This window comes from Emydura macquarii, unplaced genomic scaffold (genome assembly GCF_026122565.2).
Source record: "Emydura macquarii macquarii isolate MOO-44397 ecotype Brisbane River unplaced genomic scaffold, CSIRO-AGI_Emac_v2 contig_2063, whole genome shotgun sequence".
In the NCBI taxonomy this organism is placed as follows: Eukaryota; Metazoa; Chordata; order Testudines; family Chelidae; genus Emydura; species Emydura macquarii.
Window position 1 is genome coordinate 769,770 of NW_027132200.1, and position 24,241 is coordinate 794,010.

Genomic DNA, 24,241 nt, shown 5'->3' on the forward strand with positions numbered 1-24,241 from the left:
CTGCGATGGGGTGCACTTTCCACAGTGGCCCTGAAAGAGTTGAATTAGGCCAAGGGGCCCCAATCAGCCAATTAAGCTGCAAATGGGAGAGATGAAGTCTGAGTGGAGGGTGCTAATTAGATGGATGCTCACCTGTGAGGGAACAGGCAGGGCTTCTATAAAGCCAGGAGTCTAGCAACAGTGTGAGGGGAAATGGCAGTGAGACAAGAGAGAAGGGATTAACCAGGCACATGGGCTCATTCAGCTTTTTGCCTTGCTACAAGCACAATAGGCATCAAGTCTGGAGAAAGGCATTACAAGGACTGGACTCAGCTGAGGTGGGGGCTGACAAGGAAAGAGAACTGATTGCTGGCTGTCACTCAGTGAGGAAAGCCTGGCTGGAGCCAGTGTATGGAGTTGGTCTGCTGGAAGGCAAAGCCTCTCTCAAAGAAGGTAGGCAGGCCTGCCCCAGGGAGCCCAAAACAGATGTTAAGGAAACCTGCGAGGATTCTCTTGAGGGAGCAGGATGACTTCTGCTGAGTTAGGGACTGCCTTGCTATGAGAGTAGAGAAAACTCTCCTGCAGCAGAACTGCCTGAGAGGTAGAAAGTGCCCAGAAACTTTGCAGTAAGCTTGGGGAAGAGGCTTAGAGAGAGGAACGGATCCACTAGGACCTTGTGAAGAGGCTGTGAGAATAGAAAGACTTAAGACAGGGCATGGTAGGAAGGGGTCCAGATACACAGCAAGGGGTCTGTGTAGTCAGGCCTTGACTGCTTGTTAAAGAGTCCCTGGGACAGAACCCAGTGGAGAGGGAGAGCGTGCGTTCCCTTACCATCCACTGCGGAGTGGTATTACATGGGGCAGCGAACAGAAAGACTGCCTGACTCACTGTTGGAGTGACATAGTGAGGGAGAGCAGGTGTGAGGCTTGCCTGATGCTGCCAGTGCAGAAGGACTTTAAATGTGATTTAAATTCTCCAGAAGGGGAATCACAATGTGACCTGGCTGGAAGGTGGAGTCACAAAGCAACTCCGTGACTGGGAGGAGGGCTGCAGTGGGGAAAGGGAAGACTGACGTGAGCAGAGCAGCTTCTCAGATGCAGCCAGTAGGAGGCACCGCAGCCATGAGTGAAGCACCCTGTGACACACTCCTCTGGACTTTTTCCAATTTGTTCACATTTTTTTCTGAAGTGTGGTTCCCAGAACTGGAAATGATCCTCCTGATGAGGCCTTATCATGCTGAGTAGAGCAGAAGAATTACTTCTCAGTCTTACTAAAACACTCCTCACTAATACATCGCAGAAGGATGTTTGCTTTATTTGCAACAGTGCTACATTGTTGACATATTTAGTTTGTGATCCACTATAATACCCAGATCGTGTTCTGCAGTACTCCTTCCTAGGCAGTCATTTTCCTTTTTGTACATGTGCAATTGAATATTTCTTCCGAAGTGTAGTACTTTGCATTTGTCCTTACTGAATTTCATCCTATTTATGCACTATATGTACTGATCTTGTGATAAAATTCCATACGTTTGGTTTTCTTCCATTTTAATTCTGGTAGTTTGACTATTAAGAATTGTGCCACCATACTGTTGTCCCTGTTTTGTTTAATCTCATAATTTACTGATTATACACCCCTGCACCTGTGCAATTCACAACAAATAACTCCTTCAGATATTGGAATGGCACCTATTGAAATTCATACTGGGACTTGCAACTTTTACATGACTAGGAACTCCTTCTAGCAAATACATTATGCTTCCCCCTCTTAAGTGTAAGACTAACTTTTCTTAGTTCAGAATGGAGACCATTAGAGTAACTTGTACTCTACTGCCTGGTTGTCTGTTTAAATTGTTTTATTGAGTGTTCTACTGAGAAGATACATTTAACTCATGTAAAATTGTGATTTGAGAGCAGATATCTGTTCTAAAGAAGTATTCTGTAATGTAAAAACTATGCAGTCCTGTTTACTAGACAGGTAAAGATGATAGTGAAGATAATCTGAATAAATTGCAAACTGTTGAAATTGTTTGTACAGTCCTTTTAAAAACAACAACTTGTCTTTTCCCAGTAACATCAGACAGATTTGATTTATTTTGGACTACTTTGGATGATTCTGTACATAATAAAGGTAAATATTTTATTTAAATAGTAAACTATTTTTCTTATGAAAATTTGGTTTATATACTGAGATCTGTTCTGCCATCATTGTCACACAAGTGCTACTATTTTAGCAAGATGACCATCACCAGCAGTAGATTCAAACATTCAATTTATAATTAATAATTTTCCTTTCAAATAAATGTCATGGATTATTTATGGCAAGAAATATTACTTTTTTTGCTTGTGGCTAACTTCTCAAAAATGCAATTTTCCTTGAAATATCTGCCATGATGATGATCAATTTAACATCCAGTAATTATACTATCATGAATTTGCGTTTTCCTGGCCTTTAGACAAGCAAATGGTTTTTATCTGACTTTTTTTGTGTATATGCATTCACATACAATGCGTATGCAGTGGTCATATTGTTTAGAAGTCTTGGAAAGTTCTAGCTACACGAGAGAGACTTACAATGGGGAAAATTTCTGTAAACTGCAGTAGTAGCTCTCATTTTATGTGTAATTGTTACCCACCCTACTTCTGCTATGAGTATGATTGCAGGCATTCCCCTTTGTGTGTGTGTCAGTCTCTTACAGGGCCCAGTGAACTTTCTGGTTTCAACTGGAACTAGTATCTCTGTCCCTCTTTCAATGGCGGTGTTCAATAGTGTGGTATCTCTGGCCCTCCTGAAACTAGGACATAGTGGAAATGTGGTGAACAACCATGATATTGCAAAATTTTTAGTTTGCTTTCAAGACCATGATGATTTGATATGCCTCTAAACTTCTGGGTGTTCTGAGCAAAAATTATTTTTTTTAGCTTTATCATTAATAGTCTCTTTTTTATTAATTTTTAAAATAAGTTCACTAGCAAGGAATGTGTACACATACAAAACACAGTGGTACAAAGGACTTTTTTAAAACCAAAAGTCAACTAAAACCACAGTTATTTCACCTGTGCATTTTACCAGCCTATGCCTTGATCTAAAGACCATTGAAATCATTAGCAGCCTTTCTGCTGAGGTCAATGGGCTTCAGATGAGGCCCTTAGCTCTCAGTTGGAAGCGTTAAAAAGAGATGGTGTGACATTTGGAGATTACTCAAACCAGTGAAGGGTTCTCACACCATCTGCCCTGTAACCCTGGGTTTCTTAATGCTATAGTGTTATGGGTCAGAGCTCTGACAACAGAAACAAGTTTAAAAGCATAAAGGACTCACCTTGCATTCCATCACCCTAGTTACTCTTTGCTGGGTCACACTAACAACCCTTCCATTCCCAAATCGCCATAAATTTGTCTTCCCTGAATTCTTAACTACCAGATACTCAGACTTTTCATCACCCCTGAAGGTCTGAACCCCTTCTGATCTCACTATCAGGTCACTTTGGGATACACATTCCACACAGGTTCCACAACAGATACCTGCTTATGGTAAAATAAACAGTGTGTTTTAACAGAAAAAAATCACAAATTCAAAGATGACGTGTATGGAAATACAAAGATGTACAATTACACAGAAAATAGACAGACAACCTCAGACCTTACACTTCTGTATTAGTTAAATTCCCTTTTCTAATACAAGCTAGCTATTGCTTCTGAACAGCTTCCCAACGTGCCCTCTTTCCTAAAAGGCATTCAGTGTGTTGCAGAAAGCATCCCACTTAGATGCTAGCGCTCAGTTTCTGAATTAAAAAAGAAAACAGACCAAAGCCTGTTTTGTAAAAAGGTTTTCTTTTTTATTTCTGCTGCATGATGACTCATAACTCAGAATGGGAGAAACTCCACCCTGTCTTAGGCCTCATCTACATCAGCAAGTTTTGGCATTGCAATTTACAGTGATGATAAAAAAAAAAAAGTGCTGTAATCACAATGCTTGTGCCTGTCCACAGAACATTCGTGTTGCAAAAGCGTATCCACAATTGGTGCTCTACCATTGACAGTTTGAGCAGTGCACTATGGGCAACTATCCCACTGTGCAACTTGCCACCTTGTGTGGCTAGGAGTTGTGGGAAGGTGGAGAGGATTGCAGTGCATCATAGGTGTGGGTTCAACATCACATGAGGCAGTGATTTCCATCCTGTTATTCCATGGGTTTCCGACTGCATTTAGTGGCATTTTTCAATGGCTTCAGTTTTCTCAGTGCTCACCATCTTTATCTGAAAGGATGGATCCTGCACTGCTCTCCACTGTTGTTGTCGGTGTTCTGAACAAATCATGGTTGCTCATGCAGTAAACCATGAGCTTCCAATCTGAAAAGGAATCCAAGGCTCTTAACCTGCTGTGTGTCATGGAAAGAAACAACGCTGCCTTACTTCTTGCATCCATGGAGCATGTGCACATGGTGCACCGCTGCTTTTGGGTACGTGAAACTGAGTGTGGGACCGCATCATTATGCGGGTCTGGGATGATAAACAGTGGCTGCAGAACTTTTGAAAGTGCAAAGCTACCTTAATGGAACTCTGTGTGGAACTCACCCCTGCCTTGTGGTGCAAGGACACCAGAATGAGAACTGCCCCCTCAGTGGAGAAGCATGTGGTGATCGCCATGTGGAAGCTGGCTGCTCCAGACTACTACTGGTCGATAACTAATCAGTTTGGAGATGAGAAGCTGTGTTATCACAAGTGTGCAGGGCCATTAATCGCACTCTGCTACGAAGGACCGAGAGTCTTGGAAATTTGCATGAAATAGTAGATACCTTTGCTGCAATGAGATTCCGTAAATGTGAGGGCAATAGATGGGACATATAACTCAAATCATCTTGCGGTGGAGTACATCAAAAGAAAGGGGTACGTCTCTATGGTACTGCATGTGCTTATGGATCACTGTGGTCATTTCACTGACATTAACATGGGTTGGTCAGGGAAGGTGCATGCCACAGGCATCTTCGGGAACACTGGCCTATACAGAAAGCTGCAAGCAGGAACTTTCTTTCCAGACCAAAAGATTCCAGTATGAGATATTCAAATGCCCATAGTGATCCTTGGAGATCCAGCCTACCCATTACTGCCTTGGCTCATTAAGCCATACATGGGCAACCTAGATAGCATCAAGGACTGCTCCAGTAGCAGGTGCCTAATGACCGTTGAATGTGCGTTTGGCAGATTAAAAGCTCATTGGCGATGCCTTTATGGCAGGTTAGATTTAAATGAGGAAAATATTCCCTTGGTTACAGTCATTTGCTGTGTGCTCCATAATATTTGTGAAGCTAAGGGTGAAAAGTTTCCCCCTGGCTGGAGGGCAGAGGAAGATTGCTTTGCAGCTGAATATGAACAACTAGATGTCAGGGCTATTAGAGGGGCACAACTGGAGGACCATTCAAATCAGGGAGCCCTTGAGGAACTATTTTGACAATGAGCAACAATAACGTGTCTTTTTGTAAACAGCACTGTGTCATGCTCTGATTGCTATCCAGCTTGCACTGTGTATCGATGTGAGCTGCAACCAGCATGTGCAGGAGACAAAGATTTTTTTATTCTTCATAATGTATGTCTTTATTAAATAACTATTATTCACAACATACACAAAAAGCTAGGCTGGAGGGGAGAAAGCAGTGAGGGCAGTGTGAGCTATGATAGCTGGGTGTAAGTCTAGCTATCAATCTAGAAGTTGTCTGAATGGGTGGAGTGAACAAGGTACAAAGATGGATCGGGAGTTTGGTAGGGATGTCTGAGTGGAGTTTGAGGAGGGCATGAAAAGCAGTTCTGTATTGGCTGCAAGGCAGGATGAGTGTGCATGAATTCAGGCTGAAGCATTATTAGTGACTTTAGCAGCTCCATTTCCTCGTCCATTGCTTTTATCTTGCACTCATGATCTGCTATCACTCTCTTCTGGTTTTCCCTTCTCTCCTACCTATCAATTTTCTGATTTTCAAAGACAGTGTGTCTCCATGCCCTTTTTTCTTTTCTTTTCTTTTTTTTCCACCTGAGAGTACTGGAGGAGTTCTTGGAATATCTCCTTTTTGTGTTCCCATGATTGTTTTCTTATCACCCGCACACGCTCAGCAGATGTGAGGGGTTTCCCCTCAAGGGCACATTTGTAAAAGCACAATAAGCAATGAATAGAAGCATTATTTTGAGTGCAAGAACAGTACTGATGCATTACTCTAAAATACACCTTTTCCTCACTGTCCACTGGCAAGCGCACAGCTTGATGAACAACCAGGTCATGGTGAGTTGTGCCCTGGGGAGGGGTGGGAGGGTCACTGAAGCTGGGGAAGAGGTTCTAGGTGATTGTTCAGGGGAATTGATGCAAGGAGATAGGGACAAAATTTCTAATTGTGCCACTATTTTCCACAGGCAGGGCCATAGAAGCCAATATCTCACTCCTGAGGGTTTGCAGGGACACTAGGGTGCATCTCCTCCATGCGACCAGCTTCAAACTGGGTTCCTATGCTGCTCACCTGTGTGCAACTTTGGTCCCTGCACCTGTGTACCACTTTGGTCCCTGCACAAGTTACTGCCAATTGGCACAGAAAAGTTTCCTACAATGGGGGAAGAAACAAAGCAGTTCTGCTGAAGAATCTCCAACAGAGGATTGGCGAGTACCTCCAGGAATGTTTCCTAGATATCTCTCTGGAGGATTCCCATGAAATTTCAGTGTGCATTAACACACTTTTCCACCGCGTTGCTTAGTTGAACAGGGAAATGGGAAGAACATGCAAACACAGCTACTCTTGTGTATTTCTATTCCTTCAACTATCTGTATGATGAAAAAAGCAAAGGACAATTGTACCTCCTGTACCCGAGCAGCATCAGCTCAAAAAAATCACTTACCTGAGGTCCCCTTTCCTGCATTCTGAACATCTGTGCTGCAGGGCTAGGACTGGCTTGAACCCTCCGGGGTCAAGAAGACGTCCTGACTCTCCATGTCATGAAATGACCTAGTCCCCTGCTCAGCATCATCCTCCAACTCGATCTCCTCATCCACAACTTCTTCGTCGGGATTGAGTCTGGTGTCTGTTGCTCCTGTGCCAGTGGAGGTATCCACAAGTGTCTTTGCAGTGGGGTGAGGTCGCCGTAGAGGATGGCTTTCAGCCCTTCATAGAAGAGGCAGGTCTTTGGCTCTGCACCAGATCAACAGTTTGACTCCCTAGCCTTTTGGTTCTCCTGCCGCAGCTCCTTAATTTTTTGCACAGCACTGCAGCATGTCCCATTCATAGCCCTTCTCTACCACTAAACGAGAAAGTTGACTGTAGGTATCATAATTCCTTCAGTTGGAGTGGAGCTGGGACTGCACAACCTACTCTCTCCAAATGCTAATCAGATCCAGAAGTTCTGATGTGCTCCAAGCAGGAGAGTGTTTGGTGCATGGAGCCACCATGGTCATCTGGGAAGATGTGAGCTCCCCATGCTGAACTAGCAGGAAGTGGAATTTCAAAAATTCCCAGGACTTTAAAGGGGGATGTGTGGAGGGCAGTGGAGTTCAAACTGAATGGCCAGAGCGGTCAGGATGGATATTGTGGGATACTTCCTGGACGCCATTTATTGTGACAGAACCAAGCGCAGTTGTTATGTTTAAATCCTTGGAAATTACTTGTATTCAAAGAGAAACCAGCACAGGAACACAGAGAGAAGTAAACTCAGACAGTCTTTATTGAACTACAACTAAAACCAGCCAGGACTGGCTGAGCTATCCCCTAATATTTTAACTCTGTTGCTATGGAAACAAGCTAGGCTCTGTTGCTACAGCAACCTAGGCAACTAGGCAGGAGACAAAATACACAATATATTCCTCCTCGCTTAATGAAAACACCCATTTATCAGAACAATCACTGGTAGACTGCCTCATTTTCTGGCTAACCCCCTGGGATTATTCTGCCCCGTAAATGTGCGTTTGCCCTAGCTAAAGATCCAGCTGTTGAGGAGGCCTTCTCTCTCTGGGAGGATTACAGCGGACTTCTGGTGTTCTTGCTCTGGAAGGAGTTATTGGTGCAGATCTAACAATTGGGCTCATAGCTCAAACAGGGGAGGTTCTGTATCTGCTGCAATGGTGGATGGAGGGGGGGAGTCAGGAATGGGTAACTCTTTACTCAATATCTTACTTGCGATGGTGAGGTCAGGCAGTTCAACTGGAGATTTGGCTTGGGACTTGTATGACCTGGCAACAACTAATCTACATGCCACCACCAGATGAGATAATTTGCAGTCTGGACAGTGTATGAAACAGGTCCTGTCTGGGTGATGACTGTAGCAAGGACCCATTTAACTGCAGAAGCATAGTTTCAAGTTAGGACACGCTGTCCAGGACTAGAGATTTGGTCTTTTGCTCTGTGTGCATGTCTGATGACTTGGTTTTGCTGTTGATGTTGCATAGTTTGTCATGCTTTGGAAGGTTTCAGCAGATCAAAGCAAGTGTACAGCTCTAGTCCTATCATTAGAAAGGCTGGGGATGTTTTGCTTGTAGCATGAGGTGTATTTCTGTAGGATAGTAAGAAGGTATTCAGATGCTTTTGAATGGATGAATGTCCCTGTGCAGATTTTAAAGCTTGTTTCATTGTCTGCACAACCTTTCTGCTAATCCACTGGTGGATGGATGATACGGTGCTGAAGTGATGTGATGTATCCCATTTGTTTTCATAAAATTTTCAAACCCCTGAGAGACTAACTGTGGTCCATTGTCGCTCACAAGTTGTTCTAGCAAACTGAAATGACTAAAGATTTCATGCAGTTTCTGGATAATACTTTCAGCAGTAGGGGACAGCATTACAGAGACTTCTGGCCACGTAGAGTGGGCATCGACCACAACCAAGAATATGCTCTCTTCAAATGAGCTGGCAAAATCAACATGAATACACTGCCACGGGTTTTGCAGGCCTGTCCCATGGGTGTAGGGGCGCCAATTGAAGTGTGTTCCTCACACTCTGACATGAAATACAAGCTTTTGCCTTCTCTTCAATGGCACTGTCCAGGCCAGACCACCAAAAGTAGCTTCATGCAATTTCTTTCATGCACACTATTCCACAGTGACCTGAATGTAGCTCCTCCAACATCTACGATCTCAGTAGTGGTGGAATAATGAAACGCATTACCCACAACAAGCAACCAGAATGGATTGATAACTCCATCCTCCTGGACATGTAGGGACGAAGGTTGGGTGAGAACTGAGTGTGCCATAGAGGCATTCCATGCATCACTAGGTCCATAACTTGGGACAGTACTGGGTCAATGTGAGTTGCCCTCCTTACTTGAGTAGCAGTGATGTGTGTGTTGTGTACCTGTTCAAAGTAGAAGATTTCTTTATGAACAATATCTTGATGTTTAATTGGTAAAGGCAGTCTTCAGAGACCATCTGCGTTGCAGTGCAGAATGGATCTCCAATAGTTGATCTCATATGTGTGTGAAGAAAGCAACAATGCCCATTGTTGCATATGACTAGCACCCAATGGTGGAAAGCCTGTGTGTGGTCCAAAAATTGATTTTAGAGGTTGATGGTCAGTGAGAAGTGTGAACTTCCATCCAAACAGGTACTGGGAAATTTCCAAATTCCGAAAACAATTCCCAATGCTTCACATTTGATTTGGGCATAGTTAGTTGCATGATGCAAAAGCAATGGGTCTCATCTCCAGAAGGCATAATGTGCGACACGACCACTCCCACGCCATAAAGGAAGGCATTGCAGGCTTAACTGTAGAGGTAAGGACAGATCAATATGCGTCAGAACCTCTGAATTTAGCAATGTGTGTTTAGCCTTGTTAAATGCAACATCACAGACTTCAGTCCACTTCCAGACCTTGTTTTGGCAAAGGCGTACATATAATGGCTTTAGTAGTGTTGCTAACTGTGAAATAAACTTTCCATAATAGATCAATAGTTCTAAAAAAGAGCAAAGTTGGCTTACGTTCTGAGGAGGTGGAGCTTCCACAATAGCCTTGACTTTTGCAGGAGACTTACGAAGGACAGTAGCATCTATGATATGTCCCAAATATTCATCACGGGTTGGAAAGAATTCACATTTGTCTTTGCAGACTCGTAGGCCATACTCTTCCAGTCTTTGTAGGGCAGCCTCCAAATTCTTAAGGTTATCCTCCTCATTCTTGCCAGTAACAAGGATGTCGTCAAGATAGCTCTGGAATCTTGGCAAACCACTTAAGGAAAACAGCACAGGATCACAGAGAGATGTAAATTCAATGTCTTTATTGAACTACAACTAAAACCCGCCAGGACCGGCTGAGCGATCCCCTATTATTCTAACTCTATTTCTATGGCAACAAGCTGAGCTCTGTTGCTATAGCAACGTAGGCAGTTAGGCAGGACACAAAACACGCAACAATGGTGTCTACACTGATGCTTTGACGCTAAGTTTGTCACAAAATGCTCTACACCTCTTGTCAAGGTGGTTTTATTTTGTCACAAAATCAGGGGAATTGGGTCAGTGGAGGTTGATTTTAATGTGTATACCACCACTGTTTTGGCATAAAAAGCTGACTTTGGTTGACAAAAGTCCCTAGTGTAGACCAGGCCATTATTTTCCAAGACTGAGATTTTCTTTTCAGCTTCAATGTATATCAATTAACTTTAATGGTCATAGAATCATAGAGTTGGAAGGGACTTCAGGAGGTCATCTAGTCCAACCCCTGCTCAAAGCAGGACTAACCTCAGATATATCATCCCAGCCAGGGCTTTGTCAAGCCGCAGTTTAAAAACCTCTAAAGATGAAGATTCCACCACCTTCCTAGGCAACCCATTCCAGTGTTTCACTACCCTCCAAGTGAAAAACTTTTTCCTAATATCCAACCTAGACCTCCCCCACCCTGCAACTTGAGACCATTGCTCCTTGTTCTGTCATCTACCACCATTGAGAACAGCCTAGCTCCATCCTCCCTGGAACCCTCTTTCAGGTAGTTAAAGGCTGCTATCAAATCCCTGCTCATTCTTCTTTTTTGCAGACTAAACAAGCCTAGTTCCCTCAGCCTCTCCTCCTAAGTTTTGTGCTCCAGCCCCCTAATCATTTTTGTTGCCCTCCACTGGACTCTCTCCAACTTGTCCACATCCTTTTTGTAGTGGGGATCCCAAAACTGGACACAATACTCCAAATGCAGCCTCACCAATGCCGAATAGAGGGGAATAATCACTTCCCTCGATCTGCTGGCAATGCTCCTACTAATGCAGCCCAATATGCTATTAGCCGCCTTGGCAACCAGGGCATACTGCTGACTTATAATCAGCTTCTTATCCACTGTAATTCCCAGGTCCTTTTCTAAAGAACTGCTGCCTAGCTTGTCGGTCCCCAGTCTGTAGCTGTCCACCATTGTCTCTTCCTGGCTCGACAATGGATGGTACTTGAAGAAGTTGTTGTTGGTGATGGTTTTTTACAAAAAATGGGCTTGGGAGGCGCCTCTGCTGTGAAGTGTACTTAAAATTGTAATACAGGTCATGAGCGTACTATTCTTTATACCTAAATGCATAGATTAATAATCAAGCTGTATACATATCTCAATAACCAAGTTCAGAACATTACAAACTTTCATAATAAAACCTTACTTAATATATTTTATACACAAATAACATTGTCTACAACAAGTTATTTGGGACCTCCTGTTTCCCCCTGATTGTCACAAATAGGCCTTATAAACTCATTATTTTCTGGTGCTAGAAACAGGTACACTCAAAAATGTGTGCATTTTCTGGCAACTTCTTACTTAGCCTTCATAAATATTTTATATTTTCAGTAACAGACACATTTCTCACTGCAACAGTGACATTTTTTGATTGGCTTTGTGAAGAACTGGGAAATATTTGCATCTGTTGGGTAGAGCAGGTAGGAAAGGGAAAACGGTGGCCTCGGTAAGGCAAATACAATAGGCAGGTTTTCTCACTCAGAAGAGGTGACAGAGTTGTTTGCCAAGGGTAAAATCTCCCCTATAGGAAGAGGGGGAGGGAAGCTGTCAGTGGCTCCAGGCTGACAAAGACACTGCCTGAGAGTCAGGGTCTGCAGCAGGCAGGCAGTAACTTGATCCCTAAGAGAAAGGGGGACACCGAAGCTAAATCATGTCTGCCAAGAAGCTGGAGGATAATGCCAAGCAAATGTCTCTGTTTTTTAAATCCATTTCTCTGAGTTTTGAGCACTTTTGGGCAGAATAAATCATACTTTGTTTTGGAGATGCTGCTAGTGTGTCACTGCAAACTACAGTATTCTACAGGCTTCTGGAGGAAAATTTTTGCAAGCGCCAAGCCCATTGTTCCTTAGCAGTCCCACAGTTGGCAATTAGGAAGGAATAGCTGGAGAATGGCTGGATTCTGTGATCCCACACCAAATAAAAGTGGATGCACAGGCCTGTCACTTGAAAGCAGAGCGTGGGGGGAGGGCACGTGGTGTCACCCCCTACCCAATTTATCTGCTTGTCTTGTATCTGTGTGATCATGCTCAGTAACATCTGCTGGAGCTGTTGCCCTCTCTCTGCCCTTTCTTCCCCTTCTTGCCCCCACTGTCAGCAGATATGGGTCATCTCTACTTTAAAGCGGTGCATTCCTGTACTGGAGAAAAGTCTGAGAACGGACAACCTATCCAGGGACATTGGAAGACTTGATCTCAATATCGACACTCACCTATGGTCAGTAATCTCTTGAGCAGACCCATAATGCACTGAAATATTTATACTTCACTTGCTCCCTCGCCCGAGGAAGGGCGCGAGCGCCCTGATTGGACCACCTCACATCCCGCCATGGAGTCTGCCCGGCAACAAGGGACCCGGCCATGATAGGACTGCCCCGCCAGTCCAATCGGCGGCAGCAGGGCGGAGCCCCGACAGGAAGGGGAAGTATAAAAGCCAGGCCCCTGAGCTCAGTAGAGGCCAGACTGCTGCCAGAGACAGACGTGCGGCCCGGCCCGCAGAGGCCTAGGCCAGAGCCGAGCCGCCGACGAACCCCGGCCCTACCTGGGCCTGGGGACTGGACAGGGCCTTTGCGAAGTTGGACCAGGCAACCTGGCCAGGATGACTGGGCCGAGCTGCCCCGACCCTGAGCTCGGGCCCGTGCTCCGGAACCACCGGACTGGGCCGAGACCCCGGAGCAGCCCAAGTGGCGGGCACCTCCGGAGGCCGGGCCGTATCTGGAGGAACTGCCGGCCGTTGAGCCCCTCCCTGAGTCGGGGCAGGACTCCCCGCCTTACCCCCAGTCGATGCGGAAGGACTGACGGCGCTACGCCCGGCGGACTACCTTGGCAGCCCGGAGGAGGCAGGTACTAGGGTCAGTGGGGAGGAAGTAGCCCAGGGACAGCCACGGCCTGTGGCTGAAGCCACAGTATAGTCGGTGTGTTGCGGCGGGAGCCCCGCCGACACAGTGGCAGCCGCTTCTGCCATTACGAGGGCCCTGGGCTGGGACTCAGTGGAGATGGGTGGGCCTGCGTCCCCCTCCCCTTCCCCTTTTCCCTAGCCACCCTCAGGAGAATCTCTCTCCTGGCTGACTCCGTGCTCGCTCGCCCTGACTGAGGGCCTGAGCCATTAACTGCTGCTCACCCTGCCTAAATGTTTTACAGTAAAGTGAACTTTTTAAAGAAATACAATTTAATTTCCATTTACCCTTTTGCCTTTGTGGTAGAACATATTAAGATGGGAAAAGCTCAACAGTTGTTACCAAACTTGGGCAATAAAATATCAGCAAGAAGAATTGTTCTTATAAAAATTAAATGAAAGTAATGAAGATCACATACAGCTAACACAAGAACAGAGAAGAAAAGGAATTCAAATATTCCAAGAAGTAGATAAATACTAATAACCAGAGATAGGTGAGGGGTGCGGGAAAGATATTGCAGAAACAGGACTGATGCAAATATTATAGCTTAGAATGACTTTTAAAGAATTAGCAGACACATTTATAAGACTAGCATCTGTGTTTACACAAGCTAGAGTAAAAATTACAAGGCTGATGTAAGACTGTTAAACTAAGTCATCTTTACTCACCTCCATAGTATAATACTGAACAACTGTTCAAGTCCAATATGTCTTCCTCTAAAGCATCTAATTAAGCAATTGTTGAATGCAGGATATCGCACTATGTTATATCAGAACAGATCATAAGTCCTATAATTCTGTGCCCAACGTCCAGAAAATTGCAGGAGATTTTCTTGATGAAGAGGTTCGGGTTTTTATTTGCTTTTGGTTTTTTGCATATTTTTTTGTAAAAACAGTTTAATAATCACTCTCAAATAATGCTTGGATAAGAGTTACTTAGGTGAAGCATCCTTTTTAAATGGCAAAAGGAGATACATTCGGGTAAAAATAAGCTTTGCAAATCAGCAGCTCTGTGTAGCTAATTAGTGAAATAAACAGGAGTCTCACATCCACTCTTGTAGTCTATAAGTGATTAAATACTCAGGGTCCAATTTTTGTGTGGACTTGAGGTCTGCTTGGGGAAAGGTGGCTTTATGCCACCTGTGTGTCTCACTTATTTCAGAACACCTTGGAGGGCACTTCAATTGCAGTTCATGTAACAACAACCTTGGGGCTGCTCTAACTTCCACCTGGTTGTCTTTAACTCCAATGAGCCACTGGTAACAGTGAAAATAGTGTCCTTTTCCCTTTGGTGTGCCCTAATCTGAGGCTGTAAGTGTTGGCCTAGAGTTCTTACTTCAGTTCAATGCTACATGGAGACTGCACTGGGGGACTTCACAAGTAACTAGATCTGCTATAGCTTAATGTATCAATATAAAGAGGTTGTAGCACAAAGATTAACTGGGTCATCTTCCAGTTTGTTTTGTGAGCTAGGATAGGAGGTTGCAAGGTTTTTTATTCCATTGATATGCCTGCCCTTGTCTGATAATATGCATTGTTCAGAATTGCCACAGAGGAAATTAAAGGATGAAGGGACAGACCCCTTCCAGCCATCACAGTGTGACAGAAAAAAGTTAATGAAAGGACCTATCCTTGGGGAAATAAAAGTAAAGGAGAATCTAAAGGAATGGCCTAAATCTTATTTAGTACCGTTTGAAACAACACCACATTAATGCACATTAGGGAACTTTTAGTGTGTGCTATCAGGGTCCATGTGGACCAGTTAATTCCTGACATGCTAGCATGCATTAGAATTTATACCATGTATAAAGGAGTTTGCAAAGAATAGGGGATCCTTTGCAAACAATTCTCACCTCAGACCTGACAAACTCACTACTTCAAACATATCTTGCATGTAGAATATAGAATAACATGTAGATTATCTACAGAAAGCTTGTAACTGGTCAAGATTTGTATTCATTATGAGATGTATATATGGGTAATGTTTATAGAATAATATATTTTTCTTGAAAGCATACTTTATGGACTTGTGGTAAAAGTTAGTGAAGCAGAGCACTCTGTGGCCCTGCCCTGCTTCCACTTCTTCTCTGGTCATAAAGTCACTCAGACCTTTGATTCCATTACCACTGGTGCAGGTTTGTTTGTTTACAAGTTGTGCTCCCACCACCACAGCTTGTCTTCTTAGCAGTTAAACCCAGGAGGAAAGAGCCTCTCTGCTCTGCTCTGCTCTGCTTTGCTCTGCTTCTACTCTCCAGCTCCTTCCACCCCTCTTCGGGTGCCTTCTTTTCAGCCCTTTATACAGCCCTAGGCTAATTGGGCTGGCAGCTGCCTCGAATTGTCCAATTAGGTGCTGATTTTCTCCAGCCAGCTCCAATTTACCTCCCTAAATGGGAGTTGGTGTGACAGGGGGCTGACTCAGCAGTCTTTATCCAGCATCCTGTCACAGTTAGTCATCAGGGGATATGTCTTAGTGATAGCTTATTCAAGCAGAAGGGAGTTGTGACCCTCCCTGGTTATCTGATAATATAATGCAAGGCTCAATGATCTAGCCTGTTCCATCCCAAAACTATCAATGGAAAACCAGCAGACACAACTAAAACAATCAAAACCACTTGGAAGTTTGTTTGGGTTTTTTTTGTTTTTTTTTTTTAAAAAGGAACATTACAAGATGACAGGAGTTCATGCAGTCTGTGAATGGAAACAAAAGACTGTTGTAGTATAACATGGCATGGGGTGATGCACTCTGTATTCTTTTACTGGGGAGACATCTTGGGGAGTGGGGATATTCTAATGGAAAAATTGGATCCTGGTTCCTGTGGAGTCAACCAGCACTGCTAGAGATTGAACTTTGAGGGGAAAACCACCTACTTTATTAGTTAGGAAACTTAACTATTAATAAGTGTAGACTCAGATATGCATATTATGATTTTTAAACCATTTTTCCCATCATTGTTTCTTCAATAAACCTAGTTTTGTTTTATTATAGGTGCTCACAAGTGCTGTGGGGTTGTGTGTGTAGAGGTTGTGGTGCTGTGTTTCGAGTGTTGATTTAAGGTAAAACCAGTAAACTGGGGAACACTGCTCCTTTAGGGCAGAGGATCTAGAATTTTTTGAGAGTAGCAAGTGACAGGTATCACAGGGAAACAATTCAAAGGGTCTCAAGGATTCGGATGCACCTATTGTTAACCTGCAAGGTGAAGAAAGGGCTAGCAAAGCCCAGAGGAGAGTGCTTGAGTGGCAGAAAGGCTGGTGGTGTCAGGGAGCAAACATCCAGCAGCCATAGCCATAGCCAGGGAGTAAGTAACAAGGTGACTCTAAGTCCTGTGTACTCTGAGAACCATGTCATGCCCCTCTGGTGCAGGCTAATGTACCATGTAAACAGGCTTTTAGGAGTATAAGGGTTTGACATTTTGAAAATGGGACTTAGGCTCCTGAGTCACTGAAGTACTTTTTGAAAATTTTAGTTGTTTGTTTTTAGTCTGAAATTTTTTCAAGACAAGGAACTTGTCTTATTTGTTTTGTAAATTGTAATGTTGATTTATAATGCTAGATTAATAAGAATAATATTCAGATCTATGATCCAGCCAGGGGAGGTAGATTTTTTTTCCTTTCATGAAAGGAAGTTTTCAGCTCTTTGATCTCATAGTTATTTCATTGTCCCCTCCCCTTTCAACAAAAACTGATTGTGTCTGACAAAATATACCACTAGAGTACTCATCCATCACTCTTCAGACCCCTCTAGTTTCAGCTGAATACAGGAATCAGTTAGTTTTCAAAGATCTTTCTTATCCAAAATGGGCAAGTATAAGAACTGGAGTGATGATAAATCATAGGTGAGACAGGCTTGTTGGTATGACTGGCTAGCATGATAGCCAAACCGTTTCCCCTTCTTGTACATGACTCTAAAACTTCTATTAATAATCTATATTCCTATGTTCCTTCAGCCAGCCTTGGCAATAAAAGATCTAGATTAAGTTTTTAAAAGCCACCTCAGTTCTTTGACCTAGCCTTCAGTAATAAAAAACGTAGACTTTTTTTTTAAATACTCACATAATTTCCCTCTGGGGAACAGATATATAGAAGATGAGAGAACCACATGTAACAGATACCAGTAATATTGTTTAATGTGCTTCTGGAAGGTGCTCAAATACTGAGGTGAGGGCACAGTATAAGAATTTGAATAGAACAAAACAGATACCACTGTGTGGTGGACAATAGCCTGGAAAGGACTAATAAATCTCTAGGGATGGTGTGCTAGGAGCAGCCAATCAGGGCTGAGGAGACACAATAAAGGCAGCCAACAGAGCAGAGAAGGCGGTGACTCTCAGGAGCTTGGAGAGGAAAGGCTGGCTGCCCTGCAGGCTGAGGAAGATCAGCATCTTGGACACAGCAATGGCTAGCTCTGGTGAAGGAGTAGCTGAGAGGCCTGAGGTAAGGGCTGGACAGTGGACTGCAGTTCTTACTGAAGGAAGTGGCTAGACCGGGACTACAGAATCCCTCAGAAGAGGGGAAGCACAGATTGTGGCACAGCTGGAAGGCTGTGTCATGAAGTGGACACCACAGACTTTGGAGAGATGTGGGTTCTAAGGTGGAACTGTAATGGCGGGTGAGACACAACCATATAGGGATGCTGGGACGTGCAGAGCTGATTCCCCAGACTAACCAGCAGGAGACGAAAGAATGGTGAGTGCAACCCCATCACAAGTGGTGGAGAATTTGGGCAGACAGTCACCCCTGATATAAGGGGAGAACACTGGGGAGACAATTGCCCGGCAGAGGAGTTGGAGAGATGGTGCACACAGTTGTCCCTGATACGAGGGGATGAGCAGAAGATGAAAATATAATCCCTCATCTAAAGTGATTCAGGGAGGTGGAGACACTTTGGAGCCAGAAATAGCAGAAGCCTGTTTTTCAGAGAGCTTAAGCACCTTCCTGGACTGGACTCCCAAGATGCAATCCTTGCCAAAAGAGGTTGACAAGCAGGAAGGGTGACTTCAGGGCCTGTAGGTTCTTAAGGCCCAACAAAAACAGTGGGAACCACAGGAGTACCTGCAGGCATATGTGGCCTAGCTGGTGAAGCAGCAGCTTCAAGCTAGTTCAAGCTAGTGCACGAGGCTGTGGGGAGCGAGGATAGAAGCAAGAGACCAGGGTCAGGCAACTGGTGGATGAAATGAAACCCTGTTACATCTGTGGATGACAGGGACCCTGGAGAAGGGAGTGGCCCTACTGGGATGGGGGAACAAAAGCCCCACCCAGGGAAAGAAAAGGACAGTGAGCTCAGGGAAGTCCCACCTGTGAGAAGAACAGGGAGGGGACGGGCATGTTGGGCCTGTGGACAAGAGGGGCATCTGAAAAGAGACTGCCCATACCTGATCTGGAAGATTAAGGCTAGCCCCGGGGAAGGAGCTGAGCAGGAGACAGACAGGCCCATGGCCAAGGGGAAGCCAAAGAGGTGCTTCAAGTGCCATGCAGAGGGCCATATAAAGTTGTATTGCCCCCTTAGGAAGAGGCATGGTAAGAAAGAGAGGCCTGAAAACTAGGCTAGGTCAGTGATGGTCCAGAAGGAGGTGCCCGTGATGACCGTGGACATGGCAAGGAGACATCTCCCATACCCAAAAGGGGATGTTAAGGAAGTGATGGAAAATGGAACTGGAATAGAGAGGGTAGACAAGAGGACGCACACTGAAGCATCGTGGGCTGTGATAGTGACTCAGACACTAGAGAAGAGGATTTACCAGGGGGCCTGGTAAGAGTTACAGGGGAGGTTAGTAGCTACTGAGAAGGCTACTTTGGGGGTCCAGACCCTGAACAAAGGGGTGCTAGGTGTGTAATAGGATCTGCAAGTCAAATTGGCAGTGGTAGAGCAAGCCCGTGTAAGGGCAGAAGGGGATTTGGCACACCTGAGGAAGTTTAGGGAGGTTGTGAAGGAGAAGGAGATGTGTGTCTAGCTAAGGGAAACAGAAACAGCGAGAAACCCTAAGGGGTCATCTCAGAGTAGCACAAAGCAGCCTGAGGCATCTGTACCCTCACAGGTGGCAGGCTTGAGGGGGAGAGTGTGTGGTGGGGCAGCTGCCCCACACTACCCTGGAAGGGGTTAAAGCCCTAGAGAAGTTGCACTAAGAGCAGCCAATCAGGGCCAAGAAATCCCTAAATAGGCAGCCAACAGAGCAGAGAAAGCAGTCACTCCCAGGAGCTTGGAGAAGGAAGGCTAGCTGCCCTGCAGGCCAAGGAAGGTCAGCACCTTGGACAGAGCAGTGGCTAGCTCTGGAAAAGGAGCAATTGAGAATCCTGAAGTAAGGCCGGACAGTGAACTAGCTGCCACTGAAGGAAGTGGCTAGATCCGGACTGCAGAATCCTCCAGAAGTGGGGAGGGCACAGACTGTGGCATGGCCAGAGGGCTTTGTCATGAGGTAGACACCGTGGGCTTTGGAGAGACATGGGTCCTAAAGTGGAGACATAACAGCAGGTGAGATACAACCCTATGGGGGTGCTAGAATCTGCAGATCTGATTCCCCAGACCAACCAGCAGGAGGCGCAAGAGCAGTAAGTGCAATCCCATTACATCATGCAAGACAAAGCAACATATGGGACTGCAATAATAGCATGTAGATGCTATATTTTGTTTGTCTTAGTTCACACACTTTCTCATTGAGTAACTCTGTTTTCTGATTAAAAGAACCAAACTTTCAAAGAATCAAACCTTCAAATATACTTTCATAAATTTTGGCAGTTTTCAGGCTTGCTTTTTTATCCCAAGTCTACTAGACAAATGTCATTGAGTATATGAGCTTTTCCAAGTAAGCCTATAGAGATTTGTTCATCTGACTTAAAAATCTCTAGGGTATATCATCTTCCTGCTTTTCTGTAGATGATATTGGCTGACAGCTTAGAATATTCTCTGTCTCTTTCCCCTGAGTTCTGGGACTCATACCAGTGTAACTCAGAAAATTTGTTGTGAAAGCTCAGGTGACAAGGCAGTTGCAGGGTATATCAGTTATTTTGAGACAATACAAATTAATAATTTGCTACTTTGTAAGCAGTGTTTGGCTCTTTAATAACAAGAGTCATGGGCTGTTTGCTGCTACAGTCACCTTAAAGAAGCTGCTATGTCTGATTCTCTGTGTAGGGCTGTGAAGATTCGGGAGATTCTGCACAGAGGGAGGTATTCAGCCTGTTTGTTCTTTAGGTCCTCTGGAACTACTTAACCACACTAGAAATATACACAAAGGATGAAGGGTCATTTCAACATGAAGGATTGTTTTTCATCATAACTCATTTCATCTAAAACAAACATACTTCATTTTAGCTTTCTTAGTTGGCTTCTGGCTATGACACTGTCAGCAACGTAACTGCAGCATAAAACAAATGTAAAACAATTAAAGTTATAATAAAGGATATAAATGATTTTATAGGCTAAGTTTCTTGCAGACAGCTGTCTGGAGGCAACAGAGGTTCTGTCTGGAACTAAAATGAAGGGACCTATTTTAAAATATAGCATTTGTATTTACTTATCTAATTGATTACATCTTGGATACCTGGATTTCATTGTATGGTAGGGATCAACCTCTGTCTCAAATTGCAAATGTAAACAGTGGTCATACTTAAAAGCTTGCCTGTTGCCTCCAATGCAAAACTTGTTCCATGCGGGCAAACCCTTGTGCACATGTAGAATCCCACTGCAGTCATTCTCAGTAACGTGAACACAGTAAGCACAGTATTCACTATCTACAGATATGTATACTATGTAAAAACTGGAATTTTGAAGACAACTGCTGTATGTAATTTATTGGAGAGAGATATTTATTCTCTGTCTTTAAGATGCTGCAAGAGCTATTTAAAGTGCAGATCATTATTATATATTTACAATATTTTTATTATATTTTCAGACTTCAGGGTGACTTTAGTTTAAGATGCAACAGGACAAACATTGCTAAGCCCACAGTTATCCTGTTGGCTCTGCAGGATTGTAGAAGTTCAGGTACCTGGTCCTATGAGCCCCAGCTCCTAGACAGAGCAGATGCAGAAGAATTTCAAGGAGGTACTGCTGTATTGGAGTGGGGAAGGTAGGAAAAATGGGGCCCAACCAGGGCCATCCATCCCCCACAGCACTACCTGGACCCAGAACTGTGAATTGTACAAAAAAAATCCCCTCTGGGACCCATGAGACATCTCCCACCCCTCAAACATTTGGCTTTTGGGAAAGAAACTGCGAAGAGAAACCAGCCAGAGTCTGAAGATGGCATAGCAGCTGCAGAAAGAAGTTCAAGCAGGGACTGATTATTCCATCAGAATATATTCTGCATTTTTTCCACTCTGAATGTTCCGTCACCTGTGTTGATTAGCTATTTGCTCCCACCCTCTCCCTTCCTTGGTCTTTCCATCCAACATAGCCACACTGAAATAATTTAAAATAACAAAACAATGGGAAAACTATCATGGAGCATGTCCTATGCAGACATCACACTGATCTCTCTTCTTGTAGGCTATTCTTCTTTCTACTAACCTATGTCTATTTAGATTGTGTAAGCTCTTTAAGGCAGGGGTACTTACTCTGTTTATAAAGTGCCTTGCACAGTAGGGGTCTCTTTTCAGTTGGCCTTTAGGCACTACCATAATAAACTTGAATAATAGAGGAAGAAGTAAGCAATAGGACTCAGAGACCAGGCTCAAGGAAAGGGTCAAGACTTTTTATCTGAGACTCAAAATGATTTATAGGTATACCACTTTGTATGGTATGCTGATTTTAAGGCTACATTTATACTTCGGTATTGCATTTAATCAGTTGATGTGAACCAAGACAGGTTATTTTGCAGGTACTATCAACCTATACACTGTGTATTGAACTTACACATACCCTTGATGTATTGTGACTGTGGACTGATCACTTCAGCTAAGAAATGAATTATAAATATTGAGTTTGATATGCTTTGGAAGGTGTACAGCGATGTCTTGGTTAGATTTATTAGTCAAGAATATAACTCTCTTCACATAATAGTTGTTTTTTTTAAATATTGTTGTCAGTTCTTTAAGGGAGTTTAAAGATTCTTCTTGTTTTTGGATGTTATGATATGATTCACAGACAAGATCAGCTCCCAGACTTCTGTACTGGGTGGCAAAGAATGGGAAGGAGGCGAACATCCCGCAGTGCTGAAGGAACGGGTCCAAGACTATTTAGAAGGCTTAGACATACACAAGTTCATGGGGCCGGATGCAATGCACCTGAGGGTGCTGAGGGAGTTGGCTGAGGTGATTTCAGAGCTATTGGCTATTATCTTTGAAAGCTCGTGGCAGCAGGGGGAGGTCCCTGAGGACTGGAAAAAAGCAAATATAGTGCCCATCTTAAAAAAGGGAGGAAAGAGGATCCAGGGAACTACAGACTGGTCAGCCTCACCTCAATCCCTGGAAAAATCATGGAGCAGGTCCTTAAGGAATCCATTTTAAGGCACTTGGAAGAGAGGAAGGTGATCAGGAACAGTCAACACGGATTCACCAAGGGAAAGTCATGCCTGACCAACCTGATTGCTTCTATGATGAGGTGACTGGCTCTGTGGATGTAGGGAAGGCGGTGGATGTGATATATCTTGACTTTAGCAAAGCTTTTGATACTGTCTCTCACAGTATTCTTATCAGCAAGTTAAAGAAGTATGGGTTGGATGAATGGACTATAAAATGGATAGAGAACTGGCTAGAGCATAGGGCTCAACGAGTAGTGATCAATGGCTTCATGTCTAGCTGGCAACCAGTCACAAGCAGAGTGCCCCAGGTGTCGGTCCTGGGGCTGGTTTTGTTCAACATCTTTATTAATGATCTGGAGGATGGGGTAGATTGCACCCTCAGCAAGTTTGCGGACGACACTAAGCTGGGGGAGTGGTAGATACCCTGCAAGGTAGGGATAGGATACAGAGTGACCTAAACAAACTGGAGGATTGGGCCAAAAGAAATCTAATGAGGTTCAACAAAGAAAAGTGCAGAGTCCTCCACTTAGGAAGGAAGAATCCCATGCACAGCTATAGACTGGGGACCGACGAGCTGGGCAGCAGCTCTGCAGAAAAGGACCAGGGGGTAACAGTGGATAAAAAGCTGGATGAGAGTCAGCAGTGTGCCCTGGTTGTCAAGAAGGCTAATAGCATATTGGGCTGCATTAGGAGGGACATTGCCAGCAGGTCACAGGAAGTGATTATTCCCCTCTATTCGGCATTGGTGAGGCCGCATTTAGAATATTGTGTCCAGTTTTGGGCCCCCCACTACAAAAAGGATGTGGACAAGTTGGAGAGAGTCCAGCGGAGGGCAACAAAAATGATTAGGGGGCTGGAGCAAAGGACTTATGAGGAGAGGCTGAGGGAACTGGGCTTGTTTAGTCTGCAAAAGAGAAGAATGAGGGGGGTTTGATAGCGGCCTTTAACTACCTGAAAGGGGGTTCCAGGGAGGATGGGGCTAGGCTGTTCTCGGTGGTGGCAGATGACAGAACAAGGAGCAACGGTCTCAAGTTGCAGGGAGGGAGGTCTAGGTTGGACATTAGGAAAACGTTTTTCACTAGGAGGGTGGTGAAGCACTGGAATGGGTTACCTAGGGAGGTGGTGGAATCTCCATTCTTAGAGGTTTTTAAGCTGAGGCTTGACTGGGATGATATAGCTGAGGTTAGTCCTGCTTTGAGCAGGGGGTTGGATTAGATGACTTCCTGAGGTCCCTTCCAACTCTCATATTCTATGATTCTATGATAAATGTAAATGTTGTGGTTAGTGGAGCTGAATATTTGATTTTGTATATTGCAGTACATCACTAATATAGATTTCTTATGCTTTTTTGGAGGATATCAACATTCACTTGGTACCATGCTGAGTCCACATGAAAGAAAGTTTCAGAGGAAAAATATTACAAGGCATCAAAGAAAAACACTGAGTAACAAATGTGTTAAAATAAAGTTAGTGAATACCA

The 24,241-nt window shown here is 44.1% G+C and overlaps 1 long non-coding RNA gene across 1 annotated transcript; it reads left to right on the forward strand.

Annotated features, from left to right (window-relative positions):
- Positions 1–213: 213 nt before the first annotated feature.
- Positions 214–24,241, forward strand: LOC137159966 (uncharacterized). Its single transcript, XR_010921766.1, has 3 exons — positions 214–432; positions 2,050–2,109; positions 24,116–24,241. It is a non-coding gene; the product is annotated as an uncharacterized lncRNA (long non-coding RNA).